At 38.6% G+C, this 24392-nt stretch overlaps 2 protein-coding genes and 1 long non-coding RNA gene across 9 annotated transcripts in view; all 3 read right to left on the bottom strand.

The window, feature by feature from the left end:
• Nucleotides 1–24392, bottom strand: part of xpot (exportin, tRNA (nuclear export receptor for tRNAs)) — a 266921-nt gene that overhangs the window by 215020 nt on the left and 27509 nt on the right. The gene's annotated exons all lie outside the window — the stretch shown is intronic.
• The window catches only part of pthlha (parathyroid hormone-like hormone a), a 224349-nt gene that overhangs the window by 172448 nt on the left and 27509 nt on the right, over nt 1–24392 (bottom strand). The window lies entirely within an intron of this gene.
• Nucleotides 1–24392, bottom strand: part of LOC148679883 (uncharacterized) — a 759583-nt gene that overhangs the window by 734630 nt on the left and 561 nt on the right. The gene's annotated exons all lie outside the window — the stretch shown is intronic.

The raw sequence follows: 24392 nt of genomic DNA, 5'->3' as shown, positions 1-24392 counted from the left end.
GAATGTTGTGTAACTGGCTGTATATCTTATCAGTGAAGATAAAGTGACACAAATTTATAATTTCTCCACCTTCCGGGTGACCCGTAGGTCTGTTCTGAATGAATGGTGAATGTAAAAAGGGATGTCAGAGCTCATTTTCAGCTAAGTTAAGGGAAATGGCACTAGTTAGCAAACGTTTTCTTTCCCAAACACACGTTTTAGATGCCGTTTATCAAACTCGAGTTAATAAACTGATTCTTTCACTATATTAGACTTGTCACGATACTGAGTTAAAAGAAAAAACGGCAATTTCGCGCTAACATTTAAGGCACTGTTGACGGCTTTCCTAAAACAGCGCTGATTTGCCATTGTGTTCACGTGTTCAACAGAAATGATCGTGATTGGCCGAGAAGGTCATCAGTTAAGCCACCGCTGTATTCTGAGCACAAACACAGACGAGCCGAGCGATCTGCTTGATTACTCGACTAATCTTGACGGCTGCTTCATGCTCCAGTCTCCGTGTATCTGTGCTTGCACTGGGTGAAGATCGGTAAACTGAGCGCAAACCAAACACAGATACACGGAGACTGAAGCGCGAAGCCGTGAAGATCAGTCGAGTCATCCGCGCTCAGCGGCGCTTCCATGTTAGCGGGAAATAGCCGGGTTTAAAACTCCAGTATCAGGACAACACTATTACACACAACACGAGGGCGTGCTGCAGAGTACTGCAGTGATTATCACTCACCGGGTTACATAGACTGAAGCAGGAAAGCGTCCTCACAGTGTTAACTAGTGCCATGAGCTGAAGCCCAGGAGGATACTTAAGTATATCACAGAGATTGTGATCTTGTTTGATGCTAAATTGCTTTTATTGTTTAAAATAAAGTTACTGAATGATATTGAGGTAATGTTTACACCATTTCTGCATTTTGAAATCTCAGCAACAGCTGGAGGTTTGTAGTGTACAGCATGTTACTGCAATGTTTACAGTGCTGGTCCGATACTTCCTGGTTTCTTCCCACCGCAGCCTCGCTTTGGTCCTTTAAAATGTCGGCCGCGTGAAATAATCGTATAAGTGCACAATATAATCTTTGGTTTCGGTACATTTATAGCTGTGGATATGAGACAGGGCTTGAAATTGCATATGCGCCCGAAATTTTATCTATATGACGTCAAAATATATTTGGGAATGCATAAAATTAATGTCATGCCACCAGTTTTCACAGCAAAATGTTCACCACGTGAGCGGAATTAGGAGGCGTTTACGCTTTAAGCATCTTTGCACCTAAATACGCCAAACGCAGAGCTCGGGAATGGTTTAAAACAGTCGACATGTCAATTTGCAGCAAACAAAGCCTGCAATGCTTGCCCCGCCTCCAAGCTCTTCTTATTGGCCCACTGCGCAAGAACAGAACGCGAATAGATTGGTTAATATCAGCTGTCAATCACTCAGTTCAGATGACAGGGAGCTACGGCTGCGAAAACGTAAAGCTCTGGATACGAGAGAATGAAAACAACACTGACAGATTGAGATATGGAAACCACCTAAAGTTACAAATAATGGCTCATCTGATCAGTGATCATGTGCTGAATGTCAATCCAGCATCTACACTTTTCCAAGAGTGGATAAAAGACCTCCAGTGTTTAAGATCCGCTATGAAAATGACTAAATCATTCACTGTAAAGCCGGCGGGAGTTTTCAGGTAACAGTGTTTGCCACTGAATCTACACCTTAAGCAGGAGATGTTCTCACGTTAATTCATCCTTCATTTAATCATCATGATGCTGTCAGAGACACAGCGTTCACCAGCACTAAAGAGGATGCATTCACTGAGATGAAACTAATATTGCAGCTCATGAAAAGACCGCTACTGCTATTAAGATGAGGTATGAAAATAATAAGTGTCAATATCATCTGTGCAATATCAGACAGCACCCGTGAGAACAGCACAGCTATTACTGTTCACTAATATTAGGGCCGTAAAATGAAAATCAGAGAAATCCTCTGGCTTTTTTCTTTTTTTGCTGTATCAAAAACATACTGAACCGTGACGCCACTGTGTCGTATCTAACCGAACCGTGATTTTTGTGAACTGTTGCACCCCTAATTTTAACTCATTTCTTTTGTCTTGGCCTCGATGACAGCACATACAGTGAGGGGAAATAATATTGAACACATTGTCATGTTTTTCTCAGTGAAATAATATTCCTAAAGGAATTATAGACATGGAATTGAAGCAGATATTGGCAATAACCCAAACAATACAAAAAAAACAAAGCCTCATGCATTGCTCAGGTGTGAATGTCGAAATCTTGATGCTTCTGTGGGTCTCGTCTAGCAGATCTGAGCTGTATTCTGTATTCTCTATTGGATTCACATCAGGTGATTGCCTGGGCCATTCTACAGCTTGATTTTCTTCTGCCGAACTGCACCTTCCTTCATTCATGTGTTCAATACTGTTTTCATGCATCATTTCATTTTATTATGCATTACTTTATTTGTAAACTAAATAGATTTGTTTTCTTTGCTTATATGGATTTCTTTGGTTGTTACCAACATCTGATGAAAATTTCGAGTCAACAGCACCAGTGTGACGTGTTCAATACGTATTTCCCCCACTGTAACATTTTATTATCATTTTAAGGGCCCACGCAGTTTTGGGGCCTGCAGAGATATTATTAGGAGCCCAAAGGACCCCATCCCACCTCTCCCCGGCTCTTCACTGTCGTTCCCGAACCCTCCCCTCCCCCCGCTCTTCACTTTCGTCCTCGCACAACCCCCAACCAACCACTCCCCGCCCCACGCACTCTTAGGTTTCGTCTGGGACATCACCCACTACCCCCTCTGTCTTCACTTTCGTCTGCGAAAAGGTTGTCAGAGGGCCGTTGCCAGCCATCGGCGCCCCTTTTATTTTCTAACTAAGAAACTGCAATAGTTATTAAACACAATGTCAGTCATCAAACACACACTCTTGACTTCTGTCTTGTCCACAAACATTAACTAAATTGTTTATTTTTAAAGTTAAACCAATAGGACTCTGCTTTAGACGCCATCTAGTGGCTAGATGGGGAAATTCAAGTGTGCATAGTGCATTATGGGTGTTTTCAAGCTGTTGAATGCGCATGGGTTGTAGACTCGTTATTGCACTGCATTGTGGGATTGATTCAGTAAAAGCCCCTATGGCTTGAGACATCACTAGAAATGGCTGCTCCCTCAAATAGTGCACTATTCAGAGTATTAACCTTATTCTGCGATTTTCACTTCTGATTCAGTCGCTATTAGGAGAAATGACCAGGAATAATACATATCAGAACACAATCAAACTACTCGCTCTACAAACAAGTGTGTTCATGACTACATAAAAAGTAGAGGAACATAGTAAGAAAATATTAGTTTGCAGCATCAAGCAGCAGAACCAGCTGATTTCAACATATAAAAATCAATGAAAGTGAATGAGAGCCGAAGCCTCCAGCCAAAAAGATTCCAATGGCTGTGTCCACTAAGTGAACACTAAGGTCAATAGGGGTGATTTGGGACACAGCCTCAGCCTTTACCTGAAGTGTTTTCTGGCCTCATTCCTCTAGATGAAGGCTGTGTGTGTGTGTGTGTGTGTGTGTGTGTGTGTGTGTGTGTGTGTGTGTGTGTGTGTGTGTGTGTGTGTGTGGTCTTCCTCCTCCAGCACATGTGTTTGTTTCTCCACCTGACGGGATCAGCTCTGTTTATCCTTCATCTGTCGGTGTTGAGTGAAGATTTCTGGCTGATTCTGCGTCACTATCTGTGATCTTGAGTGACGTCTCACCCTCAGCTGATGTGTTATGGTGTTTTCAGGCTGAAAGTGTTATGATTTTGATGTGATTAATGAGAAACACGTGCACTGTGAAGCTTTATGACAGATGGCGGATCGCTCAATATAGGCTCATGATGAAAACGTAGCCCCGTATACCTTTCTAGAGATCGCAAAATTATATAGCCAGAGGTATATTAGGCTGCATTTTGTCTTTTAAATGAATGCTACTGTACATAGTGGTATGACACTGTTCATTTTCGTGCTACCAGCTGAAGGTTTACTTCCATGTGGACAGCTTGTCCACTGTTAACAGTTTTGCTCATTGACTCGTAGCGTACGCCGACAGACTTGAGATGCAGAGAGGAGTTGACCATGATGACAGGGTTCGTGTTTGCCGAAAAATGGCTCCAAAAAGCAAGTAAGACAAAAACAGAAGCAAAAAAATAAAATAAACAAGTAAATAACAGGGTGAAAACAAGGTAAAATCTGAAAACATAGTAAAAATCAGGCAAGGGCTTTTCTTTTTCTAGATTGCTTTGGAAAACGGTTGGGTTTAGGGAAGGAGGTGGGCGGGGTTATCAGTCGGTTGGTCATTCGCTCAGTCAGTCGACAGTGGCCTCTGGTGGAATTACGTGAGAACAGCAACCCCGAATGGCACTTGCAAGAGAAATTTGAGATCTGAAAAAGCGTACACAGTGGCCTTGTGGAACTGCAAAAAACGTATCTCTTGGGATGTATTTGGCGCTCTCCAGAAATGTATATAGGGGTACGCTTTCAGACTGAGCCTGGTGTGGGATCAGTCCCTTAGGATGCTTGATGTGAAAATGGTGAAATCACAAAAAATGTAAACATAGCTATAAAATGTCAACTATTACAGAAAAGCTGATTTCAAAAAAGTAATTCACTTCCAGAAAAATTGATCAGTACTTCCATAGTATTTTTCCCTACAATGGAAATTAATATATCAGCCAGATCTGCTGCTAGATGTTGAAATCTGATCTTTCCTCATTATATTCCTCTACTGTTTATATATCGTCATGAACACTTGCTTATAGAGCGAGTAGTTTGATTGTTTTCTGCCATTTATGATTCCTAGTCATTTCTCCTACAAGCGACTGAACCTGAATAGAGCATTTACATCTCTATGCTTCAAGTGCATTTCATAATAAAACTAAGGATTTTTTTTTTGCTGTATCACACAACCTTAGATGCATCAAGTGTTTAGCATGAATACAATGCACTGTGAATTATAACATCTAAATGCATCCATTGCATATATTATAATTGATTTCTAAAATTGACTTCTTTATGTTTTATTGATTACTATTTTATAAAACTCGCCAGCGATTAGTTTGTTTGTTTTTTTGCTGCATCACACCGTTTTAATCAAGTGTTTAGCATGAACAGGATACATCTTGTCTATTATAAAACCTAAATGCATGCACTGAAATCTAAATGCATGTGTTGAATATATTAAATTGACTTCCTTATGTATTTTCTTTTGTAATTAATTCATATTTAAACCCCATAGGGATTTTTTCACAAACAGTTGTACTGAACAGTTGGGCTCGAATAGAGTACATTTAGTCAATTATAAATCCTGCATGCATTGGATATTTAAAAAAAAAAAATTAAAATTGACTTCCTTATGCATTCTTTTTTTATTATTATTTCCCAAGATACTCCCTAGGGATTTTATTTATTGCTGTATCACACAAACAAATTTAACCAAGTGTTTAGCCTAAAAAAAACACATTGTGTGAATTATAACATCAATGTATGCATTGCATATTTTAAAATAGACCTCCTTATGCACTTTAATTATTTCATAATAAAACCTCCCTAGGGATTTTACTGTATCATGCCATCTTTTATCAAGTGTTTAGCATAAACACATTTTCTCTATTATAAAATCTAAACGCATGCATTGCGTATATTAAAAATGGACTTCCTTGTGCATTTCCTTTTTAATTATTTCGTAAAACTCTCAGGGATTTTCCCCCCTATCACACAAGCTTAGTTTTATCAAGTGTTTAGCATGAGTAAAACACATTTTGTGTATTATAAAATCTAAATGCATGCATTTAATATTTCAAAAATGATTTCTTTGTGCATTTCTTTTTTATTATTTCAAAACACTCCTTGGGGATTTTTTTTACACATTTTGTGTATTACAAAATCTAAATGCATGCATTGCATTTATTAAAATGACTTCCTTAAGTACTTTCTTTAAAATTAATTCATAATAAAACTCCCTATTTTTCCCCACACAAACAAATGTGTTTTAATCAAATGTTTAGCATGAACAGAGAACATTTTGTGAATGATAAAATCAGAAAATATATTAAAATCGACTTCCTTATGCACTTCTTTTTTATTATTTCCCAGTAAAACTCCCTGGGGATTTAAACAGTTTTAATCAAGTGTTTAGCATGAACATTTTCTAAATTCTAAAATCTAAATGCATGCATTGCATATATTAAAATGGACTTCTTTATGCATTTTCTTTATAACTTCCTATGAAAACTCCCTAGTCCTTAGAAAACTCCAAAGTTTTTTAGCAAATGTTTAGCATCAATACATTTGAATTATGAATAGTATATGCATGCATTGCATAAATTAAAATGGACTTCCTTATGCACTTCTTTATTTAAAAAAACACTGATTAAAAAGCTTCATACAGAGAGAGAGAGCGAGGTAGAAGTAATGATGTGTAGCCTGGACTGTAAAGGAAAAGGTTTGGAAAAAGGCAGTAATGCAGCGGAGAAGAGTTCGCCATGAATGCTCACTTTGAGGGAGAGCGAGAGAGAGAGAGAGAGAGAGAGAGAGAGAGGAGGTTTTCCCCTCTTTGATGGAGGAGAGGATGAACTGAACTCTGGAGCGATGCATGAGTTCTGGGTGGAGTGTTTTTTTTATTTGCATGATGTCAGTGTTCAGCATTGCTGGCACCGAGACGCCACTGAAGAATTGATGCCAAATGTATGCTTACAAAAACACCTCCAATGAGTCACAAATGAACAAGGAATGTGCTGCAACAGGACTGAGAATTAAACATTACACTGCGGGTGTTATCATTCAGGAGCGGAGCTATGGGCGATTAATAGAGAGTAACAGGATGGACATGTGTGAAACAAGCTTATATTGCAAGTAAAAATACTACTAAAAATGTTTTGTTTTTTATTGATACCAAATAAAAATAAATGATGAAATAAATGTAAATAAAGTACAAATAAATAAATTAAACTTGGACTTATAGACCTTGTAACATGCAATAACATGTATATGCTGCAACTCTTAATGTGCATCTTTTATCTTCAACTTTGGATAAAAGCGTCTGGTAAATGAAGAAATATTGCTGTTTTTCATTTGTAATAACATGCAGTGACCATAATAATTGTGAAAAGTACTATAAAAGTAAAGGTGAACTGAACTGTCCACAAAAGCAGGTACAGATGGAGGGCTGTCAGAAAAACCCAATTCAGTGCTTACGAAATCATTGAATCATTCATTTATTTTCCTTCAGCTGAGTCCCTTTATCCATCAGGGGTCGCCACAGCAGAATGAACCGCCAACTTTTCCAGCATGTTTTACACAGCTGATGCCCTTCCAGCCGCAACCTTTTACTGGGACACATCCATACACACTCATTCACACACACACTCATACACTACAGCCAGTGTAGTTGATCAGTTCCCCTATAGTGCATGTGTTTGGACTGTGGGGGAAACCAGAGCACCCGGAGGAAACCCACACCAACACGGGGAGAACATGCAAACTCCACACAGAAACACCAACTGACCCAGCTGGGATTCAAACCAGTGACCTTCTAGCTGTGAGGTCACAGTGCTAACCACTGAGTGACCGTGCTGCCCCAAAATATGTCAAAACTTAATACAGAAACTGATATAACAGGTCAGATAATTTGAATACTATATATGCTATAGCTTTTAGTCATTCAGCAGTGGCTGAGTTATTGTTTACATGCAATTAAATGAACATGAACTGTGAACTTCAGTGTTTTGCTCCACTATATATAAAATAAAATTTTTACTTAAAATGAACAGGTTTGAAGCTCTCCATAGCCGCATTTCCACTATCAGGCCAGTGCGAGCCAGGGCTTATATCGGGCCAGGCCGGGCCAATCGCCCGGGAGGTTGAGCAGTGAGGCCCAAATCATGTCACGTTTCCACTGTGGGGCTAGTAGCTCGCAGCGCGTCACGCAAACCCCGCCCCCAGAACATCCCCCGAATCGAACGTCACTCAAACCGCCCACTTCAGCGAGAATCATGCAGATAAAGCACACCATCACATCATCACGAAACTATTAAAATTATTACAACCAAAACAAACAAATGACACGTTACTGTACAGCAGTACAACGCATGTCTATACGCAAATACCTGTGTGTTTTCATTCATCATATTCATTTACTCGCCGACCGACTATTGGCATCGAAATCCAGTGGTCTTGCCACCAACGGAGGGACCCGCAGCGCAGGGAGCGCACACATCCATAATATAACACCACATATATAAAATTCTCCGTTAATAACTCGATATAAAATGTATTTTATAACATCCTCTAGACAGAATCTGTCCAACATGCATCCCAAATGCTCCGGAGAGAACTGAAACATGATTTTTTTCCCCTATAGGCTTTATGACACTTAATAGGTGATTCCCTTTATTTAAAGATGTTGCTTATTATATCTTAAGTAAAGGAAAGTGTTCAGTGTTTCAGCACATAAGAGCAGCACGTAATAAAATATTGCCTATACTGTATTTCGTTGCGCTCAGCAGATATGCACTAATAAAGCTCTTTATGTATTTAAAATTTCCTTTTTTAATTTTACCACGTCATATAAAAACACACACACTTGTTTGAGGACACAGAACACTATTTGAACTTGCAGTTTTCCCCGTCTAAAAAAGTGCTGCGCGGCTGCAGACAGAAAAAATGCTCTGTTTGCATGATTTGATTAATTTCATCGTATCCAAATACTTTATAAATAATATTTAAAACATTCTCCGGTGTTTATTTATTTGTTTATTTATTTTTTTAGAAGAGGCTTTTGAAAAATGAAAGTTTAATATAAATTTAAAACAGTTTGATATAGTACCTAATTGTTATAGCTATAGCTTTTGTTAGTTTTATATTGGTTTATTTATTTAATGTGATTTTATTATAGGCCTATCTGATATTTGTAATTCTTTAAATTATTTCAATATAGGGCTATTTTATCTAGATATGACACTATTGTTTTGAGCCTACAAAAGTGGACATGAAATTTGTAAAGTTTAATGTCTCACTGTTGTATTTATATAGTGTATTATCACCAAAATAAATTAAAACAATAAAAATAAAAGAAAAAATCCGCTCGCGGCATCAACAGAGCTATGAATGGAGCGCTCTTTTCCTCGGTCTCACACACATACACAGACATCTAAACACGCAAAAACACACTTATTAAACTTGACAAAACCTCTTGAAAACCTTTACTGTCTGCTGTGTCTTTAATATGGTGTAAAGATTATTATGCGTTATTGAAACATCAAAGATGCAGCAAAGAAAGATCATCTTATGCAACAGCCTTACATTTAAAAGAGAAACATAAGGGCGATCATATGCAAAAAAAAAAAAAAAGACCCAGCCTATAATTAGTTCCAGATGTTTTCTTTCCCTTATTTATTTATTTGTTTGGCACATGTACTCGAGTGCGATCGGAAAACTGTGCCCGCCTCTCCTTTCACTCCGCCCCGAAGCCCCGGCTGGCCCTCTTTGGCCCAAGGTATTCGGCGGGCCGAAAAAGGCCGGCCGCTGGCCCCAAGAAAGCCCCGCTTTGGCCTGAAAGGGGCCGGAAGTGACAGTGGAAACGCCACTGGCCTTGGCTCGCCCTGGCTCGCTCGCTTTAGGCGCGATAGTGGAAATGCGGCTAATGTTATTGTGCGATTGGCAGTGCTTCATGCGATTGTAGTTCTTCGTTTGCCTTTTGGTGGCTGATTTTTATTTGCTTTTTTGCTCTAAATTAAAGTTTCTTTTGTTGTGATTCTCCTTATGACCAGTTTAAAATTAACAACACATTAACCAATACTTGTGCTTTAACTAATACTGGGTGCTTTAACTCCAGCGATTCAAACTGTAGTTCTGCCAAATGACTAAAGTTATCAGTGTGATGGTGAAAACTACATTAGTCAAACCATCCTTCTGCAATCTCAAACCAAAACTGTAAATGAGAGCAGCATTAATTGCTAAAAACATGGGAGAGCGTTGCTATCACGCGATTTGTATTGTATTGCAATATTGAGCAATTAAGTGTTGATGTTAAATCAAAAATTAATTCACAAATACTTGATTTAATGGCAATAATTCTCTATGGTTAAGACCGAATTACTTACAAATAACTGTATAAAAGTATAAATCATGAAATGATAAAAACATAGGATAATAGTACCCAGCTTAAATGTAAAATAAAGTTACCTGAGAGAGAAGGAGAGGGAAAGAGAGACAAAGAGAGTAGGCCCTGCCTGATAGCAGTAGAGTCAGAGAAGATGGACTCCAGAGCAGGAAAGGAGCAGAGCAGGGCTGCGTCCGAAACCGCATACTTCCATACTATAGAGTACACTAAAATCAGTATGCGAGCCGAGTAGCAAAAAGACTTCCAGTGGCTTCCAGTCCGCTATGAGAACAACAAAAGCCATTGACTGTAAAGTCTGCGGGACGGGGTTTGCAGGTAACAGCGTTTGCCACTGAATCTACACATGTTAAGCGTGAGAGGAGCTGTATAATCCTTCATTTATCCTCACCATGCTGTCAGCCGTGCAAGCGGCAGCTATATGTAACATTTAACACAGCTCATGAAAAGACCGTTATTGCTATTAAGATGTCATGCAAATAATGAGGTATATGATGATCCCTCGGTTCCGGCTCGTATCTCAGCCTGCCTGTTGGATATTTCACACTGGATGAAAGATCATCATCTTCAGCTGAACCTCGCAAAAACGGAAATGCTTGTAGTTTCTGCCAACTCGACTCTACACCATAACTTTTCAATCCAGATGGATGAGGCAACCATTACTGCATCCAAAATGGTGAAAAGCCTTGGAGTAACGATTGATGACCAACTAAACTTCTCTGACCACATCTCTAGAACTGCTCGATCATGCAGATTCACACTCTATAACATCAGAAAGATCCGACCCTTCTTATCTGAACATGCAGCTCAACTCCTTGTTCAAGCTCTTGTTCTCTCCAGACTGGATTACTGCAACTCTCTACTAGCCGGGCTTCCAGCTAACTCTATCAAACCTCTTCATCTGCTCCAGAACGCAGCAGCACGAGTGGTCTTTAATGAACCTAAACGAGCACATGTCACTCCGCTGCTCATCTGTTTGCACTGGCTGCCAGTTGCTGCTCGCATCAAATTCAAAGCTCTGATGTTTGCTTACAAAGCAACTTCTGGCTTTGCTCCTTCTTATCTGCTCTCACTTCTGCAGATGTATGTGTCCTCCAGAAACTTGCGTTCTGTGAATGAACGTCGCCTCGTGGTTCCATCCCAAAGAGGGAAGAAATCACTTTCCCGAACTCTTGCATTCAATCTGCCCAGTTGGTGGAATGAACTCCCTAACTGCATCAGAACAGCAGAGTCACTCGCTACTTTCAAGAAACGACTAAAAACTCAACTAGTTAGTCTCCACTTCACTTACTAATCTGCAATTGCCTCTCTGAATATCACACTAACTGTACCCCAAAAAAAAAAAAAAAAATACTAATACTACTAATGCTTTTCTTCTTAGACTTTACAGACCTGAAACTTGCCTACAGCACTTCTTCATTGTTGCTCTTATAGTTGTGTAAGTTGCTTCCTTGTCCTCATTTGTAAGTCGCTTTGGATAAAAGCGTCTGCTAAATGACTAAATGTAAATGTATTAATATAAATGTGGGGCAGGATCATGCCGCCTCACCATCGTGAAGTCTATCGGCCATCTGTGATAGATGAAGGCATCGTCTATCAGCCCAACCCAACTGTATACATTTTTTTGATGACCTGACTACATCCTCTTTTAAAAGTGACTCCTATCTAACGTCTGCATTTACACTCCATGTGTAAGCACGCCAAAATAAAGAGTGAACGCTGTACTTTAGGCTGTGCAAGTAATCGGAATTAAAATTTTACCTCTAACGAATATGACAACAATTTAATTGAGAGAAAAGGATTATTGCGTCATGTCCTGACCTCTTTGCAGTAGTCTATATTCATTCCTCTGCAAAGTGGATATCTGATGTATTGAAGTGCATTCAGTTTGCATTTATAAGCACAAAAGAGATCCGTAATGTACACAGGTGAGTGCCTGAATGATCAAATGCATGCAAAAAATGTGGCACGTACTGATTATTGACATTAACCCTCTGTTTGTTACATAATAAACAAAGCGTTGAGAATGAACAGCAAGTGAAAGTGAAACTAATAATGGGAACTGTGTGGCTCTTAAAGTGACAGTACCAGTTTTTGTCCTATCTAACAGCGCTGTACGAATTTTCCATTTAATTTTCGCGACGTCGCAGCAAAACAACTACCATGACAAAGATCACCTCAGGTACGGATTATGTGCTTTATTCAGTGTTAAATTCTGCCACTGTGAGTTTAAACACCATTTTCCATTACATCTATTGCCTGAAAGCATCAGCACCTCAGCTCACCTCAGATCTAGAAAATAAAACAACTAGCAGATGCTTTGAAACTGAAATTGAACACACAGAGGCTGCTCTTATCTTAGCTGAAGAGCTCGGAAATGAACTGAACTGGCTGGAGCTTCTGTGTTTTTAATGCATCCGAATGTTTCTCCGGTGACAGCAGACATTCAGTCTACATGGCACTTCATTTCAGGAGAACTACACTCTCCGGGACTGCAGCGGTTGTGTCCAACGCCACTCCATAAAGATGACGCTCAGATTATGAACTTATCAGAATCAGCTTTGGTCACCAAGTGTGCGCAAACACACCAGGAATGTTATTGTGGTTTACAGGAGCTCTGGGTACATGCATATACACACACTGTACATGAAGTCATCTCTAATAACTGATTTATTTCCTCTTCTCCATGATGACAGTAAATATTATTAGACTAGATATTCTTCAAGACACTAGTGTTCAGCTTAAAGTGGCATGTAAAGGCTTCACTAGGGTAATTAGGGTAAAGTTAGGGTAATTAGGCAAGTCACTGTGTAACACTGGTTTCTTCTGGAGACAATCCAACACTAATATTGCTGAAGGGGCCAATAATATTGACCTTAAAACAGTTTTAAAACAATTAAAAACTGATTTTATTCTAGCTCAAATAAAACAAATAAGACTTTCTCCAGAAGAACAAATATTAGAGGAAATAAATACTGTGAGAACTTCCTGAATCTGTTCAACATCACTTGGGAAATTATATATATATATATATATATATATATATTTTTTTTTTTTTTTTTTACAGGATGGCGAATAATTTTGTACTCAACATAAAAGTCTAATGGGGTCAGATCGGGAGACCTTGTGGGCCATTCAACTGGCCCCCGATGACCAATGCACTTTTCAGGAAACTGTTCATCTAGGAATGCTCGGACATGACACAACCATAATGTGGTGGTGGAAAACTCAGGGAGCGTGCACAGCGTCAGTGCACGAAGAGGGAAACACATCATCATGTAGTGAGCTGCACAATTAATCGTTAAAAGATCGCGATCTCGATTCGACCCCTAGACGATCTTAATCCAGCATTTCTATGATTCTGCCAATCATATTTGATTGTGTGAAACAACGAGTCTCTTCATTGTTTCACACACGTTGCACACAGTCCTCCAAATGGTGTTAAAAGATTACATACTGCATTTGTAAGGTATGATTCACCTAAAAATGTCATTTTTGTGTTCATATAATGATGTATTCGCGGCCGGGAAAATCACACGTGACGCGAGGTGCTGACTGTGCGGGCGTGCACCCTGCTTAATGATAGACCTGCTTATGCTGTGAGTAACAGCGAATAAAGCTGTAAATAATATTCAGTTTGCTGCACAGAGTGATCGTTTGAGAGCCTCGCGCGAAGTATGAACAGCACTTGCTGGATAAGTTAGCGGTTCATTCTGCTGTGGTGACCCCTGATTAATAAAGGGACTAAGCCGAAAAAAAAATGAATGACCGTGTGGAAGCCAGCATTTTTACAGCGCACTCAAAAAAAATTACTTTTAAACTACGTTTAAACAACTTATTTAAATTGAGTTGAAATAACACAATTCTTAAGCGTTTTTATGACAACTTAATTGTTTAAGCAATTTAAATTTGTTAAAAGTTAAATTAATTGATTTATGTTGGGACTCCATATTTTCATAGTGTTATGATCACCAGCAGTGTTGCCCTACCAGGCAGATACGCGGCCGGCCGGAAGTGTGATATGCACATCAATATAGCTGCATTTTAATTAGGATACTGCATAACAATTATTCATATTTTTACATTACTGTGATGGTTGGGTTTAGGGTTGGGGTAGACGTTAAAAAATACAATTTATTGGGTAATTTAATAGATAGCATAAAAAATACTCTGTACAACTACTGCTTTTACATTACTGTGGTGGTTGGGTTTAGGTGGACATTAATAAAATACAATTATTGGAAAATTTAATAAATAATATAAAACTATTATATTACCAAACTGTATCTGATCTAGCAACAACCCTAGCAGGCTGCTGGTGAACACTTTCTATTATTCACTACACATCTGCCACTGAACTGAACTACAAATCCCATCATTCCCTGCACTCACACACCTGGCCCAGATCCCCCTTGATTGCAAACATACAGCTGAAGCTTGTGAACACTGATAATTTGGACTATAAATACCTCTCACTCACACACACATTGCTGAGTCTTGTTTTCTGTAAGCATTATTTCCTGTCTAGCCTTTCGACCCATGTTTTGTTTATCCTTCCTGTTGTTTTGACACCTGCCCTGATCATTAGGCTGCTTTTAACTATGCTTTTGTATGCTACAGTTTGCTCCTGTTTTGACCATTGCCTGACTGACTGTTCTGTTTAACAAAGCTGCTCCTTACATCTGTTGTCCCTGACTTCATGTTACATACAGTGTATATATACACACCTCTAGAGGATCTATGTGTACATTGTTGACTGTTTTAACTGTATGAATAAGAAATAAATATATGTGGCTATTAAGTCAGCATAGACAGAGTATTGACAGTAATGCTGATGACAATGTCTGTGCTATCATCAACACTGACAGTATTACACTCTTAAATATAACAGCGGCTACACGGCAAACAACGACATCATTGAGGGAAATCTCTCAGACTCATGCCGCGGCGAGTGTGTGAAATTACTGGTTATCAAATGACTGCCAATTAGTCAGAATTACCCGTTTAATTTCTCTCCGGTCCTCCACTAAATTGCTCCCAGGTATTCCAGCACTCCACCGTGTGGAGAACACTCTTGCTGGATTTATTTATACATGCTGCTTTAAACAAAACACACTCTACTACAGCTCAGAGGACAGTAATGATGATGATGATGTTTATATTGTACGCATTTAAGAGCTGGAGATGGGTTATAAGCATGCACAGACACAATCTAAAGATATTATTCGCTGTTTCTGCACAGAATCAAAATCTCGCATTTATGCCGAGTGATTTTCAAGAGTATAATAACTAAAAAATTAACATTTGAAACAAAAAAATTCACTTTTTATTTAAAGTTTACATTGCAAATCCACTTAGAAACTAATGGATCATTTTGTTTTAATGTACTTTGAATGAGGCAATAATAGTTTTTTGACGTTCTAAAAGAGTGTGTGTGTGTGTGTGTGCGTGTGTGTGTGGTTTGATGTGAAGCGCAGGCATCCACAGTGTGATATTCTGCTTTTGAAGGCCTGTCAAACACACGGGTAACACAGGCCAGAAACCAGAAATGACAGATTTAGACAGAATGGGTTTCCATTGTTGAAACATCCCTTCAGTTTCCTCATCCGTCATGAGTGTGTGTGTGTGTGTGTGTGTGTACTGCAGGTTTCTCTGATATCAGGTTTTCCAGCATGAAATCATGAATAGAATCTAAATCTCAGCACTGATGGTTTGTCCGTGTGTGTGTGTGTGTGTGTGTGTGTGTGTGTGTGTGTGTGTGTGTGTGTGTGTGTGTGTGAGCTGACAGCGATGAGGAGACGCTCAACATTAAACACACAGATCTCTGACAGCAGACGATCCAGTCCCAGATGTGAAGCAGAAAAATGACCTTCAGATGATGGAGACTTTTCAAAGCCTGTTATAAAGAGATTAACGCTCATCAGCAACTTCAATCCCTCAAGGTTTTTAATAAATATATAGTTCTTTTAAAACGTATGATCATCTATATGTATTTGTGTATATATTACATCATCTTCGCATCAAATTAAACGGATTGAGCACTTGTGCGAGGTGTGTGTGATGCAGTGTGTATGGGTGCAGGACAGTGACGTTATTCTCTCTTCTGGCTGCCGTTATCAGCCTCACACTAGTGTTTTCCTCTGAAAGTCCATCGTGGAGTTTTGTGTGTGTGTGTGTGTGTGTGTGTGTGTGTGTACGTGTATGAGCCAGCAACTCATCACAGTATATAATGCGTCTCTGTGAAGAGATTGATGCTGACGGACTGATGAGTGCTTTATCATCAGGTGTTAAATGTCAGAGTGAAGCTTCTGTCCTTCTGCATCACAGCCTGATGTTTGAGAAGAGCAGAAAACACACGCACACACACACACACACACACACACACTCCTGGGCTCATTAATCACAGTGTTAATCAACTAAAAGACCAGCTCTCTGGATAATCACAGCACTAACAGCTGATCTTGACTGCTGGAAAGTTTAGATTTAAGAGTATTTGAACATTAACATGGGAGAAATTCAGTATCTTGTATTAAAATAAATAATTATTTGAAATATACATTTACATTTCATTATAATGCAATAATAAATAATATTTGTATTAATAAATCTAAATAACATAACATTATTATTGGTAATAAATTGTTGGTAATACTGGGCAATATTATAAGCATTAATAGCGTTATTATTATTATTTTTATTATCATTAATATTATTATTATTGTGGTTGTTATCAATTATGATAATTACATAATACTATCAATAATAATTATCATTATAATAAATAATATTATTAGCATATTATTTATTATTTAATGTAAATAATTAGCATTATTTACATTAATAATTCTAAAATAACTTTATTACATGTAAATATAACTTTACCCTTTTATTAATACTGACAGGGCCGGAGAAAGCGAAACTGGCACTCTACACAAATGACAATCATACCACCCCCACTATTCTGTCACCCTATGGACACGCCGGCCCTAAATACTGAACATTTGTATATATATTTTTATGGTTATTAATAATAATTTTTATTATCATTCTAATTATTATTGTTATTCTTGCATTATTATTATTATTATTATTATTATTATTATTATTATTGTTTTTGCTGTTGTTGTTATTTTTATAATAGCATTATTATATTTGTATCACAGCATTATTATTATCGTTAATATTAATATTATTGTATTATTATTTTCATTATTATTATTGAATTATTATTATTATTATTATTATAGTTATTATTTTCATTATTATTATTATTATTAATATTATTGCAATTTTATTTTTTGTAGCATTTTATTGTAGCCAGTTTATTAATTTTATTGCACTAGTAATGTTTTACTATTATTATTATTATTTCATTATTATAAATATTATTATAATTATTATTTCATTATTATAATTATTATTATAATGATTATTATTATTATTTCATTATTAGTATTAGTATTATTATACATTGTTGTTATTATTGTTATTATTATTAGCATTAGTATTTCATTAGTATTATTATTATTATATATTGTAATTAATCTTATTATTATTATTATTATTATTATTGTTATTATCATCATCATTTATTATTATCATTATTATTAGTATTATTTTATTGTTAATATTATTTTTATTATTATAGATCAATATTTATATTATTATTCAATATAATTAATATTTCATTATTAGTATTACTATGTCATTATTAAGATTATTATTGTTATTTTTATTTCATAATTATTATTATTACTATTATTATTATTTCATTATTGTTATTATTATTATTTTATTATTTATATTTAATAATATTAATATAGATTATTATTATTATTATTTTCAGCATTATTTCTATTGCAACATTGTTACATACATACTTTATTTATTTTATTTTTTTTTTTTTTTTGCTTTAGTGCTATTAGTATTAGTAGTATGAGAATTATCATCATTAGATTTGATCCAGCAGTGACTGATCCAGATGTGTATGATTTGTCAAATCCTGTGTACAGTGATAATGGTCAGTAAATCTGCAGTCTCCTCAGCATCTTCACCCTGCCGAGTGAACTCGTAATGAACTACAGCAGTATTAAGTGCACTTGTGTGAGTGTTGCAGAAGTGTCAGATCCGCTTCACAGTTTCTCAGCGTTAATGAGAATCACACACTGAGTCTGACCTTTCAGCAGATCCGCTTTAATCAGAATACACTCATCAACACACGTCAGCTGCACTACACCAACAACAGAGATCACTGAGTCATTTAGCAGACGCATGTTTCATACACATGCATGTCAGGTCACCAGAGTGTAGCAGTATACACTCAACGGCCACTTTATTAGGTACACCTTACAAGTGCATTATAGTAGTGAGTGTGTGTGAATGAGTGTGTATAGGGTGTTTTCCAGAACTGGGTTACAGCTGGAAGGGCATCCACTGCATAAAACATATGCTGGAATAGTTGACGGTTCATTCCGCTGTGGCGACCCCTAATGAATAAAGGGACTAATAAATAATGTGCTTAAAAGCAGCACTGAAATGCATCAACAAGAGTTGGTGTGGCTGTGTGCAGAGCGTTGCTGAATAAATGGCCATTTGTAGGTGGATTTAATCCTGATTTGAACTCTGGTTCCTCAACATGCAGCCGTCTGTGAGTTCAGAGCGAACGCCTCATCTGGTGTTCATGTGTGGACGAATAGCGGAGTGGCGATGCTCCATTACATGCAGAAATAAAAACACCGGTGGAGCTGCTGCTGCTGCTGCTGTATAATAATCTCACACACACACACACACACACACACACACACACACACACACACACACACAGGATCTGGTGTGTGGAGGAAGCAGAAGATGGCGATAAGGTTTTATCTGCATTACGGCTCATTCAGACTCACTGCTGCTTTTGTTCTGCTGCAGGTTTGATTGTTTCTGTCTGCGTCACTGAACAATTACACACACAACGCTCACATTATTGCTGATTTACAGGGGAAGAGGTCAAACTCAGGCCTCTAATACACACACACACACACACACACACACACACACACAGACAGACAGACACACACTGCCTAACAAAACTGCACAGTCTCACAGCAAACATTTTCAAATACCAGAAGAGAAAACAAGCTTGTTGAATAAAAGTGTGTGTGTGTGTGCGTGTGTGTGTGTGTGTGCATGTGCATGTGTGTGTGTTTGTTTCAGCTGTGATGCTCCAAGCCCTGTAATTCACACCCCGTCCTGTGAATCTGATAATTACCCTCAAAATACCCCAAACCCAAACTCTGCGTGATGCGAACAGACTCTGAGCGCAGGAGACGACAGAGCGCTGACAAATGTAAAAGCTGACCTACTTTGAGACGAGCCTGCTAAAAATGGACTCAGGCTTGTTTCTGCAGACTTCCTTGGGTCAGATCTTCAGTGCTAACCCCTGCTCTTCAGGTTTTTGACCAGTCTGCAAATTGGTTCATCAAAAAAGGTGTCTGATGAATAAAGATATCACCTTTTTAAATAAGGAATCAGCTCTGAATCACTTTAACGAGTCCTTATATTAGAATCTTTTGCCTGCTACACCAACATGATCAAAGCAACTCCTTTGCATATCCCACAACACACACACACACACACACACACACACACACTAGGGAATTAGAATAGACCAGCTCAGGCAAGAGGGAGGGGCTTAGAGGACTGAATCAACATATTGATTCAAACGAGTCATATTGTTTTGAATCACTGCATGACGATTCAAATATTAAACTAATACTCTGATCAAATGAATTTTTTGTACTGATGTGCATTTGCGTTGAACTGTGAATCTGTATTTCTGATGTCAGTCATTAGGTGGCGCTGTGTACTTGTGCAGAAGCACTTTAGCTCAGAAGTGTCAAATCCCTGTTCAACAACTCCCTTATCACTACAGACACAACTAGTGCTGGATGAAACGTTGAGGTTGTTATCTCAGAATAAAGCCAGACAGGATTATCAGCAGCCCAACGTGAAGCACAGCACTGCTGTATGAGACTGAATGGTTTCTGCTGTGAAAACAACTGTCCTGGATGTACTTTGTCACAGGTATTCACACGGCTACTTACCACAAACATACAAATTAGTGAGTCATATTAGCTTATTATTTTTTATAATTACATGTAAAGCTGACAGAAACAAACAGCTGGAGTATACACTAACCTGCACATTATCCAGCTGATGGAGTATACACTAACCTGCACATTATTCAGCTGATGGAGTATACACTAACCTGCACATTATTCAGCTGATGGAGTATACACTAACCTGCACATTATCCAGCTGATGGAGTATACACTAACCTGCACATTATCCAGCTGATGGAGTATACACTAACCTGCACATTATCCAGCTGATGGAGTATACACTAACCTGCACATTATCCAGCTGATGGAGTATACACTAACCTGCACATTATCCAGCTGAAGGAGTATACACTAACCTGCACATTATCCAGCTGATGGAGTATACACTAACCTGCACATTATCCAGCTGATGGAGTATACACTAACCTGCACATTATTCAGCTGATGGAGTATACACTAACCTGCACATTATTCAGCTGATGGAGTATACACTAACCTGCACATTATTCAGACAGTAGATGGAGAAAAAGTCAAAAACACAACAGAGACCAAAACAGCTGATGGAGTATACACTAACCTGCACATTATCCAGCTGATGGAGTATACACTAACCTGCACATTATCCAGCTGATGGAGTATACACTAACCTGCACATTATTCAGCTGAAGGAGTATACACTAACCTGCACATTATTCAGCTGATGGAGTATACACTAACCTGCACATTATCCAGCTGATGGAGTATACACTAACCTGCACATTATTCAGCTGATGGAGTATACACTAACCTGCACATTATTCAGACAGTAGATGGAGAAAAAGTCAAAAACACAACAGAGACCAAAACAGCTGATGGAGTATACACTAACCTGCACATTATTCAGACAGTAGATGGAGACAAAGTCAAAAACACAACAGAGACCAAAACAGCTGATGGAGTATACACTAACCTGCACATTATCCAGCTGATGGAGTATACACTAACCTGCACATTATTCAGCTGATGGAGTATACACTAACCTGCACATTATTCAGACACTAGATGGCGCCAAACAGTCAAGAACTGCAGCAGATTACAAGCAGATACATAGGAATGTGGGTGTATGTATATGGATGTGATTGTATTCATTGAGGGTTAAAGTGATACATAATTCCCAGATAAGTCTGTGTTATTTAGTGGTTGTTATCTGGAAATAACATACCTTGGAATGTCGCAACTGACCAATCAGAATCAAGTATTCCAGACAGCAATGTAATAAATTGAAATTAAATGCACACACATATATGAGGCCACAGTTTTCTCGCGTTTCGCAGTAAAAAAAATAAAATGTTAGCAAAAAAAAAAATAAATTCTATGCCTCAAAAAGCCACTGTCTTGCAAATGAACAGCCAAAAGTCCTAAAAAGCTGCAAGTTTTCAGCTGAAGACGGTGTAGTTTAAAGGCCCTGAGCTCAGGGAATGAGTGCTTCTGGCGGTGGGATGGCTGTCGTAACTCTGAGGCCCTCAGGAGCCGCCGCGCTCTGGACAGACACTCGGGAAAGTGTGAGGAGAAACACTGAGACACGGCATCAAAGCTGCTGCTGCTGGAAAACACATTACCAACGAGAAGGAAAAAACAGACATCTGGGGAGCCGTAAGATCTGCGCATTTCAACGGCCTCCATCGCTGAAGAGCTGGAACCGTCAGTCAATTTCAGACTCTTTAAAACCGAGTGTGTGTGAAGCTCCAGCACTTGGAGAAGTTATATTATGATATTAGTCTGGAAATCAAGAATGTAAAGTGTTCAGTTTGCCGTCTTGAAGCTCTCTGTAGAGTTCATCAGGTTGACCTGAACACATCTCTATTGATAAAGGGGTCAGGGTGAGCTTTCAGAAACCCTTAAAGGGTCACAAAACACCAGAACACATGTGTTGAGCTGTTGACAGTGGTATATGTGTCCCACACTGCTAAAAACACTATTAGGACACCTATATTTCAATAAATAGTGTAAATTGGTTGTTTTTGCGTTATTTCAAGCAAATTCGTACTTCCGGTTTGAAACGAATTGTTGAAGCTGCGTCACGGTCATGACATAATAGCGTGTATTCCAGCGTGCAGACTGAACGTCTGTGCCAGAGTGTGTCTTATTACGTCTTACAGTGTGCTGCATTAATGCATGAGTAAGGCTTGGTTCAAACCAATCAGCGCGCTCTATTGTGCAACTTCATTAATATTCATTACTGTCACAGTGTTTAGACGACAGAGACGCCACGTTGTGTTGGCAAAACAAGCGTGAAGTGTTGCTTTTATAGTTTGCTGCAGTTCAGTTTTGTTTTCATTTTCTCTCTGTGAGATCTCAGACTCACGTGTGGATTAACAGTGTACGCGACGCTCGACAACAATAACTTACGTGTCTAAGGAGGATTATTGTTTACCTGAGAGCTGTTCTCATCTGCAAACGCTGAGATCCGGATTCGCTGCTCGTCTCCTCTTAATAAAGACGCAGCTCTAGTTGCTGGTGATTGTCCTGTCTCTACAGATTTGGGAAGTGAGCGACCATCTAACAAACTATTGCACCGAGTGTAAACACGTTAGCACCACAACCAAACTTTAACCTCGTGTAGGGTTTTTACCGCATTTTGTGACCGGAATAACACACGGGGCTTTCTGACACTACCTGCCGAGTGCATCTAAGTTTCCGGGAAATGCGGAGGGTTTTTATTCTCTCACTCGCCGTGTGGTATCAAACATTGCATGAAAAATACACGCTTAGAGCAGCTCCTCCAATCAAATATCTCGTTTGTTGCGAGGGGCATGACTGAATTCCCTGAATGAAAGAGCCAAACTGCAGTTAAAGTCCACCATTTAATCATTAGGCAAATAATTCGACTACAGATGTCCATGTAGGTTAAACACCATCACTTTCTACTGTGTGTCCGAGCACCCGGAGGAAACCCACACCAACACGGGGAGAATATGCAAACTCCACACAGAAATGCCCACTGGCACAGTCGAGACGTGAACCAGCGGCCTTCTGGCTGTGACGTGACAGTGCTAACCAGAGTCACCGTGTCACCCCACAACACAACAGAAACCTTTAAATACAGCCCTTATTTAAATAAAGAAGCTCTCCAATAAAAGGGTCTGGAATGTGATTAATAATCTAAATAATCCTTTTGTTGTTGTCAATCTGGCAACCTGCGTGTGGGTGGAGTCATCAGGGGAGGGGCTGGGTAAAACGAAAACCTCTCCAGTGTTTTGAATTTGGCCTGCAATACTTGTAAGAATTCTGCATACTGCATATTTAAAGCAGCGTTTCACAATTCAGCTCCTTGATGATTTAAAGAAATCATGTTTATTCTTGGTTGTCTTGCTTTTAAAGCTCTATAGTCATGATCAGCACCGACACTAATGCTGCAAACACTGATGCTGCAGGTCTAATCAGATTCTTCCAGTTCCTCCGCGGTGTAAATGCTGGACTGTACAGCATCTGTGCATCTGCAGAGCCAAACATTCCAGACTCCACCTGTGAAACACACCAGGATGGACAGACATCTGTGTGTGTGTGTGTGTGTGTGTGTGTGTGTGTGTGTGTGTGTGTGTGTGTGTGTGTGTGTGTGTTTCTCAGACGGAGGAATCTCTGGTTATTTTTCTTTACATTGCTTCAGCGTTACGGCTGTGTTCACGCATGGGAGAGGACCCGTTTGAAGCCCATTAATCAAGCTCAGGTTATTTTTAGTGAAGCAGAAGGGATTCCTCCATTCAGACCAGCAGAAAACACTGATGATGAACTACAGAAAAACACCTTCACTAACCACATTACAAAAGTGTCAGCGGTAAAAACACTTCAGTTCAGTGTAAAACACTCGGGTGGAGATTTACAGCACAGAGAGAGGACGGACTGGAGAATGACGGAGAATAAACCTCAACAGATTCAGAATTCCAGACTCAACATTCTAGACTTCCAAAATTATAAACTTATAAATTTCTTGTGTTATACAATTCTACAAGTTCTAACGCTGTAGGTCTAGAGTTCTAAAATTCTAAGATTCTGAAATTATATACAAAATTATAAAGTTCTTGAGTTCTACAATTCTACAGTTCTTATGTTGTACAGTTCTAAAGT

The sequence above is a fragment of the Danio rerio genome, chromosome 4, assembly GCF_052040795.2.
Source record: "Danio rerio strain M-AB ecotype USA chromosome 4, GRCz13ab, whole genome shotgun sequence".
Taxonomy (NCBI): domain Eukaryota; kingdom Metazoa; phylum Chordata; class Actinopteri; order Cypriniformes; family Danionidae; genus Danio; species Danio rerio.
This window is presented reverse-complemented; position numbering and strand designations above follow the sequence as displayed.